This window comes from Macaca mulatta, chromosome 12, assembly GCF_049350105.2.
Source record: "Macaca mulatta isolate MMU2019108-1 chromosome 12, T2T-MMU8v2.0, whole genome shotgun sequence".
Taxonomy (NCBI): Eukaryota; Metazoa; Chordata; class Mammalia; order Primates; family Cercopithecidae; genus Macaca; species Macaca mulatta.
The window spans coordinates 6,642,934-6,665,310 of NC_133417.1; positions in this window are offsets into that span (position 1 = coordinate 6,642,934).

Sequence of the window (22,377 nt, forward strand, 5' to 3'; positions counted from 1 at the left end):
CAGGGGCCTCTGGGCCGCATGCTGGGACACGCAACTAGGAACTCCCAGTGCACACGTTGGTCTCCTGCAAGACGCTTGGCTCTTATCTGCGGGAGCCGGGAGCCAGCACCCATCCCTACAACTGACCGCATTCTTAGAAAAGTCACAGAAGGCCCCTCACCAACCCAGCAGCACCCTGAGGCCACATCCCACTTGCCTGCTGGCTCCTGAGCCTCCCACCCTGTGATGGCTCGCTCCTTTGGTTCCCTGCTTTGAATCCACTGGTTCCTCTCCTCATGGGACTCTTTTCTGTCATTTTCCTGTCAGCAAGCACATTTCCTGTCATTTTCCTGTCAGCAAGCACATGTGTCCAGCCTGACCTTGCTGATGTGCTCCAGCTGGCCCTGGACTCGAACCGTGCTGCTGCGGCTTTCCATCAGTGTGACATCCGCGTGTTACCTCCTGGGAAATGCCAGGTGATGGTAACATCAACCAGGAGGCACCGCTGAGAAGCAGAACGCATGGTGCGGTGCCCAGAACATCACGTCCTTGAACAGACGCTCTGTGTCTTCTCCTCTCCTGGCACAGCTTCGCTGTAGGAAGGCGGCCATTCTTTCAGTGCTGCTACTTCTGACACCGGGGAAAGCAAGCTTCAGAAATGAACGGTGTCAAAGAGGCAGGACTCACCAGCAGGGCTGCCAACGGCCGGAGGACCACAGCCCCAGCATTCCCCAGCCACCATGGCTGACAGCCCAGGCTCCAGAAATGCACAGCTTCAACCTTAGGAGTAAAAACCCTCCCAAGCCAACTATTATTTTCAACAATGGGATTGGGGAGTGGGGTGTTCTAACCCTGCCTCTCTCGACAGCACAGATCATCAGATCCCAGTTCTTATAGGATTGGGGAGTGTGTGGGGGGGTGGTTCTAATCCTGCCCCCCTTCATAAAAAAGAACTGGGATCTGATGATCTGTGCTAGGTCAGTACTTTGCTTCCGCCACATGCAGTCATTCTCAGCACCAGGAAAAGTCAGAAGCGTTGAGTGATGACACCAATACCAACACGTGCGGTTCTGACAACTCCGGTAACTGGCTGCACAGATACAACACAACAGCGGTGAGATCCACGGACATCACCAGTCTTCCCAACGATTGTGTTCCTGAATCTTCTGCATTCGGAATAACGGTCTTCTTTGCTAGGGCTGAGCCATGCTTCCCTCTTGCCTGTCCTCTGCCTTCACCAGCTTCGTGCGCGTTTCCGGGCAAGTGTTTGTGCAGGTGCTATCACTTATTTCCACAGCGAGAATATACACAGACACCACACAGAAATGGGCAACCCCATTAGGAGCTGTGCAAGGAGATCTAACTCATCCGATGTGCCAAATTCCTCCTGTTGCCATGGAAATTAAACTAACGAAACTAACGTTGCTATGACCTCATCTCTTACTGTACCACTAAAGATCATCCGGGTAAGAGGAGTGTGCCTCTGCATAGCATTCAGCTCACGTTTACATGTCGGTTTTCCCTGAATATGGTTCTGTGAGATAGAAATCAGTAAGATGGGGTGTAACATCTAGTATAGGATCGTTGTGTCTCCTAGGCTCACACACTTCCTTTAAGATCCTCAGAAAATGAAGTTTAACTCTGGCGACGTGAGTTACATAGTAACTTGTTTTGGATACTGTCTGTTTCACCATCTAAATATCAACACCAAAGAAGTTCTTGAGTTCCTTTTTAAATTGAAAGGAATTTACAAACCATAAAAGCCCCAATATTAAAGGATACAATTCAGTCTTTTTAGCACATTCTCAAAGCTGCACATCAACCACTAGTATGTAATTCTGGGACTTTTTCACCACGGGCCAAAGAACCTTGAACCCATTAAGAGTCAGCACCTGCTCCTTCCTTCCGCCAGCACCTGGCAATCGCCAGCCGACTTCCGTTTCTCTGGATTTGCCCATTCTGGACATCTGTTGTGAGGAGAATCGTACAGTGCGTGACCTTTGGCGTGACCTTCGGTGCTGGCATCTTTCACGTCCAAGGTGAGTGGAATCTCACAGTGAGTGACCTCTTGACAGACACCTGGACTGTTTCCACTACTATGAATAATGCTGCTATGAAGATTCTTGCATAAGTTTTTTTGTAAAAATGTTTTCAATTTTCTTGGACATATGCCTAGGAGTGAAATTCCTGGGTCTTATGGTGATTTCATGCTTAACTTTTCTGAGGAACGGACAGACTTTTCCAAATCAACTGTACCATTTTACTTCCCTTCCCACTAGCAATATATCAAGACTTCAGTTTTCCCAAATTCACCACCATGTCACTGTCCAATACTGGGATTTTATCCATCCCAGTGGTTGTGAAGTGGTATCTCACGGTGGTTTTGATTTCCATTTCTAAGATGACGAATTCTGCTAAACATCTCATGTGCTTTTTAAGGCATTTATATGTCTTTCTTTGGAGAATGTCTATTCAAATCCTTTGTCCATTTTTAAACTGGATTTTTATTAAGAGGTTTTACATATATTCTTGATATCAGGTCCTTATCGTGATAATGTATCCTGTTCTGTGGGTTGTCTTTTTACTTTAATAGTATCCTCTGAAGTGAACATTTTAAATTTTGATACCATCTTTTATCCTTCAGTTGCTTGTTATAGCTCTAGATGTCTCATCCAAGGAAACATTGCCTAATCCAACCTAACATTTTCTCGAGGAGTCTCCCCTGAAGGTGTCATGGGCTTAACTGTCCCATTCCCCCCCCCCCTCCAAGATTCCCATGTTAAAGCCACAACCCCAGAAACTTAAAATGTCACTGTATTTAGATACAGGGCCTTAGCTTGGCAATTTAGGTCCCATAAGATCTTAAGAGTAGGCCCTGATCCAGTATGACTGGTGTTAAGAGAATTTAGACACAGTACTTAGTGCTCCATGCACATAAGAGAAACCTGTGAAGACACAGAGAAGACGCCGTCTACACAGCATGGGGTGAGGCCCCAGAGAATCCAACCCTGCCCGCACCTTGATCCCAGACTTCCAGTCTCCAGGAAAAAGGAAACAAGATGCTATTGTCTAAGTCGCACGGTCTGTGGTGTCCGTTATGGTACCCAGCAGACTGACAGAATGGGTCTCAGTCAGCTACTTACGTTGGATCCATGTTGAGCTTTGCTTGTACGGTGAGGAAGGGTCCAGTCCATCCTTTTCCATGTGGATACCCCAGTTGTCCTGGCACCATTGAGTTGTGAAAGGCAAAAAGCAAAGCAACCCTTACCATCCTTTCTCCATCAGCAGATTAGAAGATACACTGAAGAATCGTGGACAATTTTGTCAGTTTAAGCCAGTGGTTTTCAAACTTTTGGGTCTCAGGAACCCTTTGCACTTTATTAAAGAGCACAAAAACGCTTTCTCATCAGGCCGGGAGTGGTGGCTGCTCATGCCTGTAATCCCAGCACTTTAGGAGGCAGAGGCAGGTGGATCACTTGAGGTCAGGAGTTCGAGACCGGCCTGGCCAACATGGTGAAACCCCGTCTCTACTAAAATACAAAAATTAGCCTGGCATGGTCCCGAACACCTGTAGTACCAGCTACTAGGGAGGCTGAGGCAGGAGAACTGCTTGAACTCAGGAGGCAGAGGTTGAAGTGTGCTGAGGTCACACCACTGCACTCCAGCCTGGGTGGCAGAGCTTGCTTTTTTTTTTTGGAGACTCCGCCTCCAAAAAAAAAAAAAAGGTAACAATTTAGTTTATTTTACGAGGATAAAGTCATTATATCTTAACACAGTCTTAAAGAAGAAACCATTTTCCAAAATAAGCATCAGCGTGGCAACAGTTTGTGCTGCTGTGAAAACACCTAACATCTCTGTACCTCAGACAGCAGGATTCTCATGCCTGCATCTGCGTTCAGTGGGCTGCAGAACCGTGGCTGAAGTTTATGAAGAAAGTCCGACCCCATACTGATATACAATTAGGAAGCAGTATTTTCACTGTGTTTTCAGATCACTTTAGGTATTCTCTGCTGCCAAATATAACAAGTGGCACTTCCGTACAGGCTGTCTGCAACACAGTCTGCGCTCTGGTCGTGGGACCTTTCTGCCCCAATTCCTTCTAAGTCAACTGGTCCGTCCTGCAATCAAATGGCTTTTACCAGCACACGATTTTGTAATCACACATTGGGTTAGATAACACTGATTCAGAGTTATGAGCAGCTTCCACATTTCGTTATTATGTAAAAAAACAAAAAAAAAAAAACACAAACAAACAAAAAAAAACATCAATATCATCATTAATCATATGAGAAAGTGGTAGACACAAGATTTTTATATTTTAATATTCGCTGGAAAGCTCAAATGTCTATCATTGGGAATAATGTAAGGTACTTTCCTTGAGATGAAAGTCATTTTGTTCATTTTTCAGGCCACACCTGCAAATACCTCCATCTGAAGTGGCATCTTTTGTAAGTCATTCTTTCTATAAAGGCGGCCGTTAGTGGAAGAAGTGGTTCTGCAGGTTCATAGTTCAGAGGCACCAGTGCTCTCCCAAGATAACCATAAAATCCGCAGAAGACGCACTTGTGCACACTTCCTGTTTCTCACTCAGAACATTCCAGAAGGAACCCTGAATCCCGATGCCGCAGCGGGACTGAAGTTTGCTCTCACCCACACAATAAACCCAGGGAGCTCCCCCAGTCCCCACCCCGAGGCCACAGCCTTGGTCCTCTGCCTGGTCTGGGAGGGCTCCTGCAGCTCCAGCCTAACAAGGAACAGAAGGCACCCACATGTCACAAAGCCCTCCCAAGGCCTGGCGAGCACTTTTGTTTATGTGCCAGTCAAGTGCGTTTGACAATTCTACAGCCAGCTGTACGGCAGGCAGCGAGGTATCCAGCAAATACTCAGGGCTCACGTTACTGAGGAAGGAAGGTGGACAGCGAGGTACCCAGCAAGTACTCAAGGCTCACGTTATGGAGGAGGAAACCAGGCAGATAATGAGGAACCCAGCACGGTTCACGTTACCCAGGAGGAAAGGAGGGTGGAGACAATCAGGCTGGAACAGTCTGTCATAACCTTTAGCATTTACAAGGCTCGCTGAAGATTATCCGATTTGATCTTAACAGCTCACAAGATAGGCAGAGGCATGACTGTTTTCACTTCATAAAAAGAGATCCCGAGAACTGGTGATGACCACGTGCTCTTCCCATAGGCTCCCAGAAATCCTCCTCAAATCATCTCTCAGTTGTATACATGTGATAATATCTCAGTCACGTCCCCTCTCTGCAGGGGAATTTTACTGCCGCCCTGCTGTTCCTTCGCACCCCTGCCCTCTCCTGCATTTCAGCCATGCCCACCATCCATGGGGAGTCTGCACCACCCCACCCCCGCTGCTGCTGATGGCTTGGGTCACCCCTATCTTTCATTTCCACCGGCAGGGACCTGTTCTTCCTTCAAATGCAGCTCAAACTCACTCGTTGTGTGAAGCCTTTTCCAGCCATCACAACCGTCATGTGTAAAATCAGTGTATGGAATGCTTCATTTAGGAGGTGCTTATGTTGCCTCATTGGCTGTGAGCAGGGCCAAATTCTGAGCAAACCCGGTGGTCCCCTCTCCCCATCTCTGCTCCAGTGCACTTAAAACAAGGATTCCTGGAAGCACCTTTTTTGTCCAATTCACGCATGAGTCTGCCCCACACCCTGCAGAAAAGCCCTGGTGGTCGGCGGTCAGGGCTCGGGGCCCCCAGGTGGGTAAGGAGAGCTTAGTGCCCTCTCTGGACTTCTCGCTCAGAGACCCGCGGCTGGAAGGGAAGAAACTTGCATCCTGTGAAACTTCCAGGCCCCGAGACCCACTCAGGAGCAGAAAACGGGGAAGGAGCCTTGAACAGACCCACGGGAGGGTAGACAGCAGGAATCACAGAGGCTACCAGGGAGGGAGGGAGGCAGGCAGCGAGGCCAGAGGTGATGTGGCCGGGAGGGAGTTGATGTGACCAGAGGTGAGGTGGTGGAGGGATGACACGGCATGGTGGGGGGAGGAGATGTGGCCACGGGCAACGTGGCCAGGGAAGGAGACACGGCTGGAAGTGACAAGAGGGGTCTCCAGGCCTCAGACTGTGCCTCAATTATGGATGACATTTTATTTAAGATGTTATATCGAACTTTAACGAAAAGTAGCAATTTAGAACCACTGTGTACATTTAAAGCGCGGTACAAATAGAGCCCGTTTCCCAAACCAAAGAACGGTGCATTGAAGGAAAAAGTAACAGCTCACCAAAAAAAAAAAAAAAAAAAAAACACAAAAAAAAACTGAGTAAAGAAAAAATTCATTTAAGATCAGAAATAAAGAGATCCTACAGCTCTTCTAGTCCAATCCCCACCCTAACGTGAATGGGGGGGAAAAGGAAGTACATTCTAGTCAGTCAGAATTAAAGACAAAACCGATCCACTTTACTTTCTACTTGACAGAAAACAAGAAGCTCATCAAGGAATCCCTACAAACAATAGCTTTAGTAGTTCCCAAAATGCAAAATTCACCTACAAATTAAATCAACTGCTAAGTGTGTATAGAGTAATTTTTTTCATTATTGCCTTCCTCATCCCCAGGGGCTTTTGTAGACCTTGTTTCCCCCTAATTGCCTCCAACACCCAGGAAATTGAAACCCCACAAGTAAACTGTGTCTCGATTCATGCACAGCATCCTTTGGAGCAGACAGTCCATTGCTCTAAGACGTTCTTGTCACCTAAGCACCGAGTACAGCCTGAGAACGCACAACACGCACTCACACAAACTCAGACAGACAACAGGTGAGATATGGCACGTGAGGAGGAAGACAAGATAAATGAGCTTCACCGTCGACCCAGATCCGACAAGGGACACATGCAGTCTACTTGGGTGCAGGTGATTCCTAGAAAACAGCCAAGGACAGAATTTGGAGAAGCAACACCGCAGGCCAGGAGGGTCTGGGGGCTTTAGAAGGGAGGGGCGCCCCAACCAGGTACTGGGGGATTCAGAAGGGAGGGGCTCCCCGACCAGGTGCTGGGGGATTCAGAGGGGATTGGTGCCCCGATCACTTCCTGGGGGGTTCAGAGGGGAGGGGTACCTTGACCACGTGCTGGGACTTCAGACGAGAAGGCGCCCCGACCGGGTCCTGGGGACGGCAGGACAAGCCCAGGGTTCCGTCGTCACTTTTCACTCCCTACTCCCGAATCTCGCCCTGAAGTTGCAGCCAGTCCAGGTATTCATTTACCCATAAAATTAAGTATCTGTGAGTAACACAAGTCACTAATCCACAGAGATCTGAGTCCACAGATACCTACCAGAGACGCCACTGTCCCTTCTGGTAGAAGAGCAGCCCAGCGGCCCACGCTGCTAGGAAGGGAGACTGTCTCCAGCCTGACGCTGCAGAGTCCTCAACACAAAGTCTACCTTTGGGAACCATGCCATCTCCTACAGAAGCAACTAGGGGCATGTAGGGTTTTTTAAAATCTTTTTTTTTTTCTTAAGACAGAGTCTCCCTCTGTCACCCAGGCTGGAGTGTAGTGGCTCGATCTCGGCTTGCTGCAACCTCTGCCTCTCGAGTTCAAGTGATTTTTCTGCCTCGGCCTCCCGAGTAGCTGGGATTACAGGCGCCTGTCCCCACGCCCGACTCATTTTTTATAATTTTAAGTACAGATGGGATTTCACCTTGTTGGCCAGGCTGGTCTTGAACACCTGACTTCACATGATCCACCCGCCTCGACCTCCCAAACTGCTGGGAACACACGCATGAGCCACGGTGCCCGGCCCATATAGCTATTTAAATTTGACTAAAATTAAATAAAATTTGAAGTTCTCATTTACACTTCAAGCATTCAGTTACCCACAGGTGGCCACTGACCAGAGGCTGGTAGAGATGTCACACTCCACACTGTAAAAGGATCTAGGGACGAAATGGCTCTAAGATCATCTCGACATCTTTATGTTGAAGCTACTGAAGATTTACTCTGATTATTATAGACATCAGCATTCTCCCACTTAAAAATGTCAGTGCTATTGCAATGATCAGATCTGTGACTTCCCAGCAGCTCTTCTCTTCCTGGACAGAGAACTGTAGAGCATCTGCACTCTGCCTCCACACTAAGGGATACTAGAAGCCTCCGTGTAAAATCAGGGGGAGAAAAAAAAATGAATCCCTAGTCCACCTCTCCCCCTATGATTTTGTGAAACTCCTCTTAATATGCAGAATAACTGCCAGAGTTGCGATAAAGAAGCATCCCTTGACCAGGAAGCAGCAGGGAAGCAAGAGGAGGGAGATGCAAAGACCCTCCGTTCCCTCTGGGACCCCAGGCCCAGCCAGGACTGAGAAGGGCCGCACAGCCCGGCAGACCTGCACACCTGATCCGAACCATACACACGGCTTCCCTGGGCCTTGGTCCCCTGCTCTGCCCTCACTGGCCACTGTGGCTCTGGCTAGAGGCAGCTCCCTGAGCCCCAACACCCACAGCCAGTCCCCTCCTTGCAGGTCTCAGCTGTGCTCTCACTGCCTCCCTGATGCTTCTCATCATCATCCGCGTACCGTGTCCACTCTACCCCACAGCTCTTGCTACCGCCCACCCCACCACGGAGCCTAGCACACAGCAGGGGCCCGAGACACCCCAACGGGCGGGCATGCCAGGGTAGGGCTTGGAGTTCCAAGGGCCATGTCCCGCATACCACCACAAGTGCCGCGGAGGCTGTGGAAGGGATCCAGGTTTCAGGCCTGCACTCAGCTTCTCCCGGCCCCCGAGGCCAAGAACCTAGCAAGGGAGCGCAGCTGGAAGCAGGGTCCTAAACCCCCTTCCTGCTCAAGAGGAAGGGGGCCTCGGGGCACAACCCCACGAGCACCTTTCCTCCTGCCAGGCTGCCTGCCACAGCACCAACACCTTCACCGCAGGGAAACCCACCTCTATGAGGAGAAAACCAAGTACCACAGGAGCCACGTCCCCCGCAGCGTCTGCTGAGCCCAATAGCGACAGCAGCAGCCGGGCCCCCACTCAGCACACACCGACTCCGAACCCGCCACGCACACCACAACGCCGACCATCTTGAAGCTCAGCTTCCACTCGTCAGGGTCCTCTTCCAGGAAAGCTCGGCATGTCTATCTTCCCTGGGCTCACAGAAAGGAGCGTGACTCAGCCCCGAGTGTACACAGAGTCAAGCTCCCACTAGCTGTACAGACAACCTCCCTTGCCCTGTCCTGGGAAGGGGCCAAGCGCAAATAGCCATCTTTTGCCCGCACAGGTACGGAATTCAGTCAGCTCTCTCAATGGAGTTGTGACAGGTCAACTCCAGGCTCCTCAGTGCTCTGGGGTTCACCTCGGGCCACTGCACCTTTGAAACGTGGCTGTGGACTCCTCTAGGCTGCTCAGTGTCACGGCCCATTTCAGACACTGCAGGCGCCTGCCGTGGTGTCAGTACCCAGGACACCCCTGCCGGCATCTTCCGAGATGCTGCTGCAGCTGCTGTGATCTGAGAACAGCCATGCACAGGCATCAAAGGGAAGGCTTCTCAAGTCTCCTCCAAGAGCAGTGGCTACAGCTTTGGAAGATGGTGCACTGAATCCTGGGTGATCCTGGCTCGGTCTGCAATCTAAGCCTAGTTGCTGGGGAGACACACTCTGTTGTAATTGGCAGAGGCTGTTGGTGGCAGCTCTACCAAGACCGAGAATAGCATCTCATCTGAGATTTACTATCCATACTTTCTATTTGATGTTTCAAAGGAAAGCATCGTGAAGTTCCAGTAGCAAGGAATTTTCTATAATCTATCACACATCAAGATACAGCAGAAATGTAGCTGAAATGTTCATAGGATCTATGTAGAGGAAGAGACGGGTCTATTTCAGGAAAAGTGCTTGCTGGCTTTTAAGAAACATAGTGAAATCCCTGCCAAGTAAAAGATTGTTTATACTTTTGCTTTGGAAGCGGAGGGAAAGTTCTTTCTTATTATTTGAATACATTAACTGTATTTAAGTATTCTGGTAGATTAAGTATTAAACATTCAAAAGGAAGTAATTCTGTTTGGTCTATTTCATTCTTTAAATGTAGCTTTCAAAAACTGACAAATATTTGGGTGCGGTGGCTCATGCCTGTAATCCCAGCACTTTGGCAGGCCGAGGCGGGTGGATCACGAAGTCAGGAGATTGAGACCATCCTGGCTAACACGGTGAAGCCTCATCTCTACTAAAAACGCAAAAACCTAGCCTGGTGTGGTGGCAGACACCTGTGGGTCCCAGCTACTCGAGAGGGTGAGGCAGGAGAATGGCATGACCTGGGAGGCGGAGCTTGCACTGAGCCCAGATCACACCACTGTACTCCAGCCTGGGCAACAGAGCAAGATTCCGTGTCGAAAAAGAAAAAAAAAAGTGGCACACACCCCAATGTCTGCCCTGGCTCCGGCCATCTCCACGGAGTGGACAGAGCTTGGGAAAAGCTCACTATGGGGGCCCAGAATGCTGGGCCTGGCCTTTGCTCAGCAGATGAGCAAGAGGGTCAGCCACCCTAGGGAAGAAGCCCATATTTGCTATGTTACTGATGATATCCACATAAATTTCTATTTTGCCTCTCACACAGAACTGGGATCTATGTTTGAGCAAGCAGCTCGTGCCAACAGTCCCTGCATGCCATCATTTCCCTGACCTCCCCCAGAAGAGCCAGGCCAGGCAGCGTCCCCACATGGGGACTGGGTCTCAGGAAGATCCTGGTCCTGCCCCTCTTTCTCTCTCATCCCTGCAGCACCCTGGCTTGCTGTGGAAGCCCAGCAGTGCTGGCTAAACCCACGTTCACCTGGGGCATTCAGGAGAAGCCTCTGTGCAGAAATCAACTGGGAAGTAGGATTGTGTGTGCTGGCAGGTTACTCGAATGGATTTGCAGAACTCAGTTTTCAACACAGGTGCCGCCACCAAGTCCCTGAAGACCTTTGTGAGCCTAGAGCCACAGAGCCATTTGCGGCACTCTCACAATCTCTAACAACCCTGCACAGAGGCCCTGTTTATCCAAAGGACCATAAAATTTTCCGTGTAAACAAAATTTGACATAATGAATTAAAAGTGAAGTCACCACTTCTATTTTCCATTAATCCATTCATTCAAACAAGTATCTCTTGAGTGTGTGCATCAAATACTGTGGAAGTAGGATTTAGTCCATGCCTTCAAGAAATATACAGCACAGAAGAAAAGGTATAGCTTGTAACTAACAATGGTGAATAGGCAAGAAATACACATCGCAGAAGGAAAGGAATAGCCTGTAACTATAACAGTGGTGAACAGGCAAGAAATAAACATCATAGAAGGAAAGGTAGAGCTTGTAACTAACATCATAGAAGGAAAGGTAGAACTTGTAACTAACATCATAGAAGGAAAGGTGTAGCTTATAACTAACAGTGGCGAACAGGACAGAATCTCACAGGCTCGTCAGGAGCCACCGAGGAGGAAGCCATGATTCACATCCACCTGCAGTAGATAAATGTTTCCCGGATAAAGTAACTTTTCTACAGCGATATCTGCTCCTTATTGTTTAATCTTACTCGATAGGGTATTAAATTATGACTTTATGTGCTGCTTATATAAAATACATCATTGTCAGGGGAGGTTATAAAATAATACTTCACTCAAGCTTGGGCTGTGAATGGTGCGAGGCAATGGGACGATGTGTTCCCGTGTTCTCGAGACGCAGAAGGGGCAAGACCCTGCTTCCCTTCTCCTCCCCACCGCCCTGTTCCCAGATGAGGGGTGGAGGCAAGGCCGCCGGGCAGTCCTAGAGCTGGCTCCAGGGCCAGGACACCATGCCCAGACGCTCTGCGCCCCATGCAAGAAATACAGACTGTGGGGCAATCACCAATTTACCTGGCAGTGGGGAGAGTCCTTCATCAAAAGCCTGTGCTTCCAGGAGCCAGGACAAAGCAGGAGCCCCTAGGAAAACTGTTCCGGGTGCTCCTGAAACCTGGGCAGAGTCACAGTCTGGCAGGAAGCACCAGTGATGCAGGTGTGCCCAAGACTGGGAGGATGGCCAGATGCCTGGAGACCAGACCGGCCTGCAGGAGATGACCACCTCTCTCTGGTTCATTAGAGACAGACAGTCTGGGCTTCACTTTTGTATGTGGAGTCTCACAGTACAGAAATGTCACAAAGAGATTAGACTTCGTATACCCCATTTTTTAAAATTTAAAAAACACAATTATTTCAACTAATTCTAAATCCAGCAAAGAAAAATAAGTATATAAATGCATGCCTCCAAAAAGTAAACCACAATCTCTTTACCCATAGGAGACCCAATATTTAGTGTACCTTTTCTTCAGTATGATCTCATTTTTTTTCAAGCCTTTAATGAGGGGTCTCCTCACTGCCCCATGAGGAGGTTCATGGGCTCTTCAGGGCTCTTTGCTGTTTCATCATTTTTTAGATTTAAGGGCAGGATCATTTTCCCACACTTGCTTGCTTCCCTGATCACCAATTTTTCACAAGGACATCATTGTGCCTCAGAAAACCTAGTAACTGAACTTCATTCAAAGTGAAAACAATAAGGACATGTTGGCTGCTATGACAGCATCCTCAGTCACCGAATCTCCCTGGGGGACCACACACACCCCCAATCTCCTTGGAACCCCAGCATGCAGGTATCGCTGTGGCTGACAGGACTGACCCACCCTGGGGGAGGCATGAAAGCAAAGGGAAGAGAAGGCAGGTGACTCATTTAGGAAACTCGGGTGATCCTCTCGAGTCACGTTTCTCAGGGTGTCAGGGGACCAGCCACATGTAGGGAACCTCCTTGGCCTGGCAGGTGGCAGACTCCTGGGACCCTCCTCAGATACGTTAATCAGAGAATCTAAAGGCGGGCAAACTCTGAAAAGTATCTGTAAAGGAAGGACTTAGCTCTGCTGTGAGCCCACTACACGTGGGGTCACGCAGGATGCCGCTCCCAGCGCCCAGTCTCCATTTCACCCTCCTGGGAGGAACACCCGTCAAGTCACAGAGCACAGTCTTCAGCGAACACCTTCCTGCGTGACCTCCACTGTCGCCCAGCCCTGCAGGAGTAGCCGCTGAGTAGGGGAAACAAGCCTGTGCTCCTGAGCCGGCCACCTTGACGCTGGGCATAAGACCAGCACTGCTACGTCTCTGGGGAAAGGAGCGGCCCTGGGCAGGAATGCACTTGGCAGCCCCAGGGAGCGGCCAGGTGTGGAGGACCAGGCCTCTGCCCACAGACACGTCAGCACAGCATCCTGGAGCAGAACTTCCAGCCCAGCTGAGCCTACAGATGGCTGCAGCCCTGGACAGCATCTTCACGGTGACCCGGGGGACTGGGCCAGAGCCGCTCAGCAAGGCTGCCCTGAATTTGCAACCTGAAGAAGCTGTACAGTCGTACGTGTATGTTGCCTTAAGCCCCTAGGTTTTGGGGTCACTTGTCACACAGCGACAGACAGTGGATGTGCACGGACTCCCAGGCCACGATGGCCTCTGCCGGCCTCACCAGGGCTGTCTCATCTGTTCCCGTGACATCACGTTTCTCAGAGCCAAAGCCTGCCAGGATCCCCTCTTTTCTTCACAAAGTCGTTACAAGCTCACGATACAAACTGAAAAAAACCAATCTATAAAATACAACGTATGACGCGATACAAGGTGAATGCCCAGGCACATACACACGCGAAACAGGCACAAGTGCGAAACAGGCGCATGCACAAACAGGTGTACATGCGTGAAACAGGTGCATGCGTGAAGGTGTACACTCGTCAAACAGGTGTACATACACACATGAAACCACCAGACATGAAGGGCTGTCTTTGGGAGCCTAGTTTTTAGACATCTCCCTCACCCTTTTACACCTGCACGATCACAAACACAGCACACCACAGTACTGAGGGGAAGCCCCAGCTTCTCATGGGGGCACATGAGGCTTTTTATTTATGCCACAGGTTGCATCACTACATCCTAGAACTGCAAGGCCCCCCACTGCCAGGACTGGGTCAGGTCCACCCTGTGCCCCAAGGACCAGGCTGCCTGCCAGCCCACACGGACCTGACCCTTGGATGGTGTGGCTGCTTCTAAAACAGAGGCTCAGGCCCACCCAGAGACCTGCAGTACCTGTTATTAAATCAAGACTTGGCTGTGGGTAAACGTGAAGATTTTTATTAAACATGACTCTGCAACATTCAAAGGACCATAACTGAATGCTCTTTTCACAGCCACGGCGTGTCCAGATGATCATAGAGGAGGCCAGGGCGTGGGAACCCACGGAGCCCCGACAAGGCAGACTTGGAGCAGTGCGGCGCAGTTAGCACCCATTTTGTGTCGATACTTGCCTTTTATATTCACATTAAAATAAAAAATACGCAAAAGTAGCTCACATTCTATTTCAATTCTCTATTTTTGTAGTAACTGGGCCCCTTTCCCTCTGGTTTCCCAACTGAGTGATAAATAGGCCAAGCTGGGATTTGTCAAAGTCTGGGTGTCTGTTGTAGAGTAAGTGAGGGGGATAGGGAGGGGAGCAGGAGTGGTAAGGAGGAGTGGGGGATAGGGAGGGACAGAGGGAAGGAGACAGAAAGCGCCAAAGGCTGGAAGCAGGAGGGATGCTCCCTGGCAGCCTCAGGCTCCCCGTTCCAAGGTAACTGAGCTGGCATCACGCATGCGGTGCCATCATATGACTTGGCTGACACATGCCAGAATGACAACAAAATGCTTCAGGAGAAGAGTAAGCACCAGCATCTTCAGATTAGGGTAGAGTCCCGGTTTCACGCTTGCCTTGTGTGACATTCTATAAATTGTAAAGATAACGCATTTTCTTACCAGCCACGCTGTTCCCCAAATACTAACTATAATAAAGACCAGACAGCATCTGAGTACTGAGCGTGTGTCAAGCCCCGTGAGGAAGGCATCATTTACTTTGCTAGAGAAAGAAACAGGCTCTGAGAGAAACTTCCTGAGGCGAGGCAGCTGTCTCCAAACCCACCTCGCGCCTCCTGACCCTGAACGTGGAACACCCAAGTCATTCACGTGAATAATTTACCTACATGCATGTCACATTGAGATTCAGCCCCCAGATCTGACCTAATCTCTGTGCAGGAATGTGTCAAGGAAGGTATACAATTCTATGAGTTCGAGCTGGGGGAACAAAGGCAGGCACCCTCGACACACATGTGGTGCGGAGGTACGCGCCCAGCACAGGGGCGGACAGGAGCATGTCCAGCCCTGCCCAGTCACACACCCACCCTGCCATGCCAGTGCAGGGGCCGCCACCGCGTCTCGGGGAAAAGCAGCTGCTCCTGCACAGGAATGTACCCTTGAAAGTATGTTGCTGAGAAGGTTTCGACCAACATCTCAGAAATCAGACACCGTGTAACACGCTTATCTATACAGGCTGCCTCTGTCAGGGAATCACCAATAATTCCCATCTCGCCAATTATTTCTGGTAAATACTGATTATTCTAAGTTAACTGAGGCAACACAAGAACAATATAAGGGAAATGTCAGAGTCAATCAGCTCCACCTGCTGAAGAGCTGGGACTAATGATGAAACCTAAGGAATCCTGGAGAACGCAGCAGGACCGCAGACCCCGAGGACCACCCCAGCCTCCTTCCACAGGAGAGTTAGTTGTGGGGCAAAGGAACAGCTTTCAAGGAATCTCAGAGGTTCTCAAGGTCTTGAAAGTTGAACGGGAATTAAATATTTGCATCTGAGTCACACGAGCACATTAAAAGTAAAATTTCCTCTTTCCACTAGAATTATGAGCTTGCAGCGGCGACACTGGCTGTATCTCATGCTCGTGAGATGTTTGGGGGCAGCTGTGCATCTCTGGTGAATCATTTATAATCATGAAAGAAGTACTTGGGCCCTCAATCCAGGACCACAGACCCCACCAACGAGGGTCTAAACAGGACAAGCCTCGGCCTGGAAAGGCTGGTGTCCGTGGGGGCTGGGAGGAGCACCAAGGAAACTCAGGGGCAAGCCCCACGCAAGCTCGGCATGTCCTACCCCATGCAGTCGGCATCAGCCACAGGGATCTTTTGTTGTTTTTTGTTCAGGAAGGAACATATTAAAAAGCCCGGGGCCCAGGGCCTGGACTCCTCAAAGCTCTCCACAGAGCCGGCTTAATTGGCACCTTCCCTCATGTTCAAGTCAACTATATATGGCTGCTGAGGGCATCTCAGAGCAGGTGCAACACTGAGCTTTCTTGCTGTCTGGGGAAAGCAGGAATTCCAGGCCTCTGCCTTAATACCTCCCCAGAGGCTCTGGCCCAGGTGAGCTCAACTTCTCCCAGGTAAGGAGCACAGACCAGCTTCCCCCATGCCCCTCAGGTCACGCAGGAGCGGTGCAGACCCTTGCAACTTGGCACGGAGCCCTCGCAACCCACCCCAGAGGCAGCAGCCCAGCCCTGTGGCCCCGGCCTGGCAGGAGGCAGCTGCTGGGGCCCCTGCTCAGGGTTCAGCACAGCGAGGTCCAGCCACAGCAGGTGAGACATCCACCACCCGGCCATTCATCTTTAACCTAAAACAGACACAGGAATGCGGCAAAGGGTTCCTTCCCCTGACAAACCCGTGCTTCCTATTCTCATCTCTCCCTCCTGCCCCAGTACTGCACCCAAGGCCACCCAGCACTGTGCCCAAGGCCTGACTCCCAGTTTCACAGGGAATCCAAGACAATTATGATTTTGAGAAACTGGGAGCTACATAGAAAATGAGTCGGTAAAGCCAGTGCCCACTGATCCTCCACTCCACGCAGCAGAGAACAGTCCTCAGGATAAAACCCACGGGGCAGGGAAGACACGATCAAGGCGGGCAGGACAGAGGAGCCGCAAAGCGGGTGGTTCAGGGAACAACGCCACGTGAACACAAACCTAAAGTGCTCCGCAGCTGGAAGACAAAACACAGGAGACAGAAACGCTGACCGTTTAAAAAAAAAAAAAAAAGAAAAAAAAGCCTCACTCTTAAGAGTCCATCAATTTTAAGTTCTTAAGTCACAATGTACCAGCACAGACTTCTCATAATGCCTGAAACTTGGTGCAGTAAACACATGAATCAGTTCTCCCAAGTCCATCGTTTTCTTTGTTGAGCCTCTTGAGTCTCAGGCTGGTTTCAAAGTAAGCCCTTCTGTGTTTGTTGATGATTTATTAATTAACATACTTGAAAATACATTGACTTCCAAATTAATCTGCTAATAAAATATTAATTACCACACTGGCTGTCATCCACAGAAAAAGCACAATCACTTTCTGGTTGTAAAAACATGAGAATTCAAAGCCACTTTTGCCATCTGAACAGCCCCGGCTTTTGACAAGGGCATTCCAAAGCTAATCTGAAAAACTAGTCCAGGCCATGATCGCTGGGGGGTCGGACTTGCCTCATCACCCCACCTCCCTTCTGGAATTAGACAGAACTTAGACGCTTAGTCTGATGGGAAACATTTACAATCTATTCTCTCCAAAGCTACCTGGAGGATTTCCTCCACATGACAAAGCCTTGGTCTCCACAATCCCTTATCTGACAACTCTCTTAACCAACTGTCAATCAGGAAATTTTCGAATCTACCTATGACCTGGACACCCCAGCTTCCAGTTGTCCCACCTTTCCAGACCAAACCCATGTACATCTTACATTTATTTGATCGATTGTCTCATGTCTCCCTAAAAGCTATAAAACCAGGCTGGGCTCTGACCACCTCGGGAATACGTTCTTAGGATCTCCTGAGGGTAGTATCAAGGGCCATGGTAACTCATTTGGCTCAGAATAAATCTCCAAATGCTTCCCAGTGTTTGACTCTTTACTGACATGGTGCCTTTCATGGGTATTCATCTGGGGGACTCACAATCAACCGGAGGCAGCAGTTGCCCACTGTGCAGAAGTCTCTGCAGGACTGAGCCTCTGGCACGGGGACTCCAACCCCTGAAGCAGCAGCTCTCCCACGTCCCACGGCCTGATAGACCTGCACCTCCCGGGCTTCTCATTTCAGAGTCTAGCAACAAATCTACCAAACGTGATCAACATCACAGAATATTCCTCGAGGCTTTTGGCTGTTGTTTCTCCCCAAGTTTACTCTAGAACCAGAATGGCAACACTCGGAACAGGATGGTTCTCAGTCACTGACCCTCCTGGTAAATACACTGTCTCCAAGGCCCTTTCCCGCCAGTCACAGCTTCCTTCATGTCAGGCTCGAAGGCCACCTCCCCAAGAAGGAAATCTCTTCAATCCAGCAATCACAGCTCCTGTTCCCATCTAGAGCTTGTCTGCCAGGAAGGGAAGACTCCTCATTCCAGAGACAGCAGGCGCCACAAACTCAGGGTATTAGCCATTGCGAAGGCAAACACTCATGAAATTAATAGACTTTTTCCTCCTTGGATACTGATGTTTCCTTTTCTGGAGGTCAGCCAAGGCCATCTGCATGAGTCACAAGCATGATGGCTCCAACCCCTCCTTCGGTGTCAGCAGTGTGGCTCCACTCTGAGACCTTCCTGCACCAGCCGGGCCATGCACCTGTTCCCACGACTGCTGTCAGCAGACTACAGGGATTCTAAAATAATCAGCAAACTGAGGTTCCGAAGGATGCATTTTAAAGAAAAATGTGTAAGTTTTACTGCATGAAAGCAGCTACATCTTTTGCTACTGCAGAGGCTTTTTGTTTTGCTTTCCTCAAGCTTCTCTACAATGATCCCGACAGTCAAGGTTCCCAGTTACAGGCAGAGGGTTGGGCAGGCCGCGTCTGATGTGTAACACACACAGAGGATCCACATCATAGGATTTTCCCTGTTCACCAACATCATCAGGACAAACTTTAAGCAATAATAATCTCCCTGTGTGGAAAACTGAGCTCGCTTGAGAACTAATGCAACAAATGTGTTTGACCAAGTTGCAGGTGGACCTTTTAGTGAATGAATCACTATTTCAAGGAGGATAAAGCCTCACTATTCAAAGGCAGGTTTGTGTCAAGTTTTGTAATTTCAGCTTCATGCATTTAAATCATGAAGTGAGGCTTGTACCTGATACATTACAGAATCTCTACAAAATAGAGAAAATTCCATTTCTGCACATTCACTCTCATTCTTTTCCATATGCATACGGATGGTGGTAATTTAAGTTGGCATTCCAACAGGATTTCTAAATTAAACTGTCTTCTACTTTAAACACTACGTGTTAAACATTACATATTCCATTGTTCAACATTTATAGCAGGGTCTGTATGGCCCGTTTTAAAGATTTCTTCCTCACTAAAAGCAAGCATTTAAACAATAAATGGTCTACTCTAAAATATTCTGGAGACAGAGATACATTTGTAGAGTGGACACACTTAACACAGAAATCCGCAACATCAAACAGGCACAACCAGCAATGAGGGTGGAAGGGGCGCTATGTGAGTGCCCCTAAAAACACACACAAGCCTGGCTGCTTAAAAGGAATGAATATAGCTCAACACTCCCATGTGAACACTGATGTGTCTACTACCTTACAGAATCCTCCTAGCTGAGCTGCAGGAACCTTCCTTGGAACCTTTTCTCACCTACACTGCCTACAGGTGCCCACTGGGCTCCCTGGGCAGTATCGTGTCTTTGTTTAGAATATCACAGTATTTGGAGGTCTGTTTAATCCCAAGTCAGAGCCTTATCATAACTCAGACACCATCCCTCAGGGCTTGTGGGCCAACTTCGGCTAATGCAGGCTGCTCCACAGTGCCCTGCAGATGGGCTTGGTGCATCCACACGATTTTAAGATTTGGGGCTGCCATTTTCTGCAGTCACAGATGCGGACTTACATATTCATCATGACTGAAGGCAGCACGTATTTTTATGTTCCTTCTGTAACGGTAATAATCATGGCAACATTTCCTCGATCCTTAGAAAAGCCTCCTAACAGCAGTTGCATTCCACCCCCTTCCTTAAAATTAATAGAATTTACCAAACTAGGTGAAATCAGTGTTCATGAGAAAGTGAGAAATCAGTGTTCACACAATGGCATAGTAGCTGGGCATAGAGTGTACATCAACATCCCAAACTAAGCACCCATCACAATTATTCTCAACTCACAGGAAAGCTAGAAAAATTGGAAGGCTTAAAACATAATTATAAATGAAAATAACAAGAAACCAAAGTTTCTGAGGAGCATTTGTTAGCCAAGCAAGGAAAGCCATTAACCAGTGCTGATTACATTGCATTTGATTACAGCAGCCAAAGACGTGTCCAGAGAAAGAGACTTTTAAACATTAGTCTTTCAGTAAGAATGGTTGCTTAACAAGTTCAGACTACTGGGCTACACCAATCGTCAATTGAAAAGCAAGGCGAACGAGTGAGAGTCATTTTCCTTAATCCTTAATGCGTCAAAAATTGCTACATTGGTCAAGCTGGTCTCCAACTCCTGACCTCAGGTGATCCACCCACCCCGGCCTCCCAAAGCGCTGGGATTACAGGCATGAGCCACCATGCCTGGCTGAGAAGTGTTTGACAGAGGCTGAGGGGAGGCTCCCGTCCCTTCCTGGGACGTCCACATCCCACCCAGTTTCCCATACCGACTGTGACACTCGAAGCATCACAGCAAGGACAGCTGCATCCCCACAGTTCTCGGCACTAACGCCACAGCTGTGTGAGCAGCCATAGCCCTGGAGCTGCCACTCAGCCTTATCATGCTGGCACAAGCACAGCAGAAACTACCACGCCCCCAGGAGGGAGGAGTGCAGTCCATGGGAGTAGGGAAGAGTATGGTCCAGGGGAGTGAACAAGGAGCCTCTGGGGGTAGCAAGTTCACACACCACAAATACCTCCCAATCCATCCGCGTGCAGGGAGGGGCCGGAAACCACGCAGAAGCTACAGCGCTTTCTCCTCACAGAAGAGGAGTGAGGATACCGACTCATGCATGAAATCAGAGCTAAAGTTCTACCACGGTGGGGAGACGCTTCACAGACCCAAATGGGTGCAAAACAAAACCAATCATACAAGATCAGTGGATGGAACGGGATCAGAAATTTAAGCCTGTAACAAGCTTTCAGAAAAAACTTCACTTGATCTGCAAGATGGCTGCAGCTCTGCTTGATCATTTCTGCAAATGTCTAACTCGCGATGAGCCATCTCAGAGCCCTTCAAGAGGAGTAACAAAATCAAAACGCCAAGGCATCCTCCGTATTTTACATAGCCTGCACCAGTATGGAAATGAGCAGCGGTGCCAGAGCTTTCAAGTTTGTTTGAAGTAAATTCCAGCATGAGGGCAGCATCTTTCTGGCTGAAGCAATGAGGTGGGCTCCTGCTCACTGCATGGGAGACCAGCTTTCAGCTAAGCTGCTCTCAAGGGTCTGCAAACCATGATCCCCGACCGAGCCTTGGGCCAGGGAACCAGAAGTGATTTTTACACTTTGAAGTTTCCGCAAAAGAAATATATGCAGAGACTTATGTGGCCCTCAAAGCATAACACGTTGCCTACTCTGCCCTTTACAGGAGCTTCTAGCTTTGCTGTCAGTTACAAAGTGTTTCTGTAAAATAATGTCACTGATTTTCAAGCATGCCAGCAAAAGTCACACTTCTCAACAACCCTCAATAGAGAGGCACCATCCTGTGTTTCACACAGATTTTAGATTTTTAAAAGCCAAAATAAGGGAGGTAATTCAGCTAAGTATTATAGTAACACAATTTGAGATACTTAATGATGTGTGACAACAGAATAATTGGCATTCCTGTGAGGCAATAAACTAGCTCAAACACAAAATAACAAATCAAAGCATGTTTTGGCCTCTCGAAGTGATCAGTGAAATTGGAAATAACATTCAGTTAAATGACACTAAAAAAAAAAAAAAAAAAGCACAAAAAAAACAAATACTACTACACTATCACTCCTTAAATTTGTTTAACTACTGCTGCCAAATAAAATGGAGAGACTTCTTACTGCACGGTAATAATCGGCCATTTTCATCATGAAATAGACCGCTGTGCAGGCTCAGGTCCTCCAGCCCACAAAGGCAGGGAGAGGGAGGAGAAACGATGGCCAGAAACAAAGGGACAGGGCAACCATGACCTAGTCAGCAATTGTACCCTCCCACCTTTCTTCTGGACTTACAATTTTGGAGCCATCTGGGTTTACCTTCCTATGTCCATAAGTCAGCAAGTTCTCTAAGCCAGAAATCTACAATGCTTCTGGCAGCCAAGTCCTCTCGGCCTTCCCCCATGTTTTAGGGCCTCATCAGCTCACCCCTGGATAGTATCAATGGCCTCGGAGCTCCAGTCAACCTTGCACTCCACAGACTCAAGTATGCCAAGAGCCACTCCAGGCTGCCACTGCCGTGACCAAAGGCTTTCAGAGACAGTCGCCAGCACTGCACAAAAATCCATGTGGCTTCACCAGGCGCAAAGCGGCTCCAGCATTCCATCCAGTCTGTCGCTGCTACCATAGCTGTGAGTCTAGGATGTGTCAGGAAGGGAAGGAAGACACCATGTACCTCATCTCA